The following is a 2,030-nucleotide window of genomic DNA, read 5'->3' as shown; positions in this document are numbered from 1 at the left end:
GTGAGTGCTGTGTGGTCGCCTTTCCACTCTAGACTTTGCTTTTTATTACACTCCCACCCCCTTCCCCACTCAGTTCCTGACAAGTCTACAAGAAACTGCGCTTTTTATCCTGTACGTGTTCTTTCCCTCACCTCTACCCACCCAAATCATCTTTTGGATGGACTGCGTCCTTGGAGTAAAATGTTCAGAAATGCCCTTTCGTGAACCACATTTAAAAACTCCCTGGGATAGGAGAAGCCGGCGGGCTGCATAGTAGTTTGTTAGCTTTGACCTTTACTCTAGCTGGTGGCGCTCGAGCTTTGGTGTTGGGGAAAAGACGGTTAGGCCTGGCGGTCAGGATACCTGGGTTCCTGAGAAAGACATTTAACTGCCAGGGCCGCAATGGCCTTGAGTGTTCAGAGGATTCCTGAGCTGTAAGGCCACCTTTGGTTTGGGGAGTATGTAGATTTTCTCCCTGCAGATTGCCAAATAGTCAGGTATCCTTTATTTTTTGTGCTGAAGATGTAAGCAGAAGCAAGAGATCTTTATTCTCAAATATAAAATCAGTTCACTGAAGATTCTCAAATTTGGGGAATTTGTTTGCATGCATTAGTGAATCCCCATTTCAGCAAATTTAAGTTTAAAAAAAATCTCTCCCGGTGGTTTATTAACCAGGAAAAAAAACTCTTGAAGTCGGTCTTGGATCGATCTTGGACACTGCACTTTCCCCTCTGTAGTCTATAGAGAGATTAACCTTTGCAAATGCTGCTTTGGAAATACATTCTTTGTTTGACTTGACATTTGCCCCCTCCCCCCCCACAAATATTATCGAGGTTTGAAGTTTAGACAAGCTACCTTTCAATGGTGTGTCATGATGTGGCAGCATTGGCATCTGGTAAAATTCTTTGCACTTTGCTAAGTGGAAAAAAATAATTAAATTTTATGTCAATTTTTATTATTTTTGTTTCAACACTACTCTGAAATAATGAAATTAGCATCTTTATAGCACTTCTGTAGGACAAGTGGAGGAAATTCATGAATCTTAGTAGTTGATGAAAAGTAGCGTTCCTATGTTCTTAAAAAATACAATAGCATTATATCAATTTCACAAGAGGTTATTAAAAAATAAAGCATTTTTTAACCTAAACTATAAATTATTGTATAATACAGGTAGGAAAGCTATATGTTTTAAATATTTTTAATAACTGTCATAACATGGACTATTCAAAAAAAAATCAAGTTGTATGTGAAATCACTTATCCTAAAAGAGAATCAATGAGTCAATAATTTGCAATTTCCAGAAGGAATGTCTGCTCTTCGTACTTGAACTATTAAAATAAGAAGACATCCTCGAAGGAAAATCTCGTGTCACCAAATGTGTTCCACAAAATTGTTGGTATTTATGCAAAGCATGATTCCTTTCAACAACTTCTTCCATGGTTACTGTCATTTTTACTACAGTTTTCAGTTGGAGTTTCAGAGTATAAAAATGATTTTGCAAAATTTAACAGGTCATGATGTGCTCTCTGAGAAATGTCTTTAGTTCCCTGAAGTAGTAATGGGTTCCCCTGAAGTGCAGCAATAATTTATTAAATGGATCTCTAGTGGCCTAGAGGTTTTTATTTTTTTTAATAGATCTTTATTGGAGTATAACTGCTTCACATTACTGTGTTAGTTTGTGTTGCACAACAAAGCAAATCAGTCATATGCATACACATGTCCCCATATCTGCTCCCTCTTCAGCCTCCCTCCCACCCTCCCTATCCCACTCCTCTAGGTCATCGCAAATCACCTATCTCCTTGTGCTATGCTGCTGCTTCCCACCAGCCAAATATTTGACGTTCCGTAACGTATATATGTCGATGCTACTCTCACTTTGCCCCGGCTCCCTCCTCCCACCCCATGTCCTCAAGTCTATTCTCTACGTCTACCTCTTTATTCCTGCCCTGCAACTATGTTCATCAGTACCATTTTTTTTTTTAGATTCCATATATATTTGTTAGTATACGGTATTTGTTTTTCTCTTTCTGACTTACTTCACTCTGTATGAC

The 2,030-nt window shown here is 38.5% G+C and overlaps 1 long non-coding RNA gene across 1 annotated transcript in view; it reads left to right on the top strand.

Moving 5' to 3' along the window:
• The window catches only part of LOC115853930 (uncharacterized), a 293,304-nt gene that overhangs the window by 247 nt on the left and 291,027 nt on the right, over positions 1–2,030 (top strand). The gene's annotated exons all lie outside the window — the stretch shown is intronic.

Source organism: Globicephala melas, chromosome 9 (genome assembly GCF_963455315.2).
Source record: "Globicephala melas chromosome 9, mGloMel1.2, whole genome shotgun sequence".
NCBI classification, from domain to species: domain Eukaryota; kingdom Metazoa; phylum Chordata; class Mammalia; order Artiodactyla; family Delphinidae; genus Globicephala; species Globicephala melas.
The sequence above is the reverse complement of the archived record's forward strand: the minus strand, read 5'-3'. Positions and strand labels throughout refer to the sequence as shown.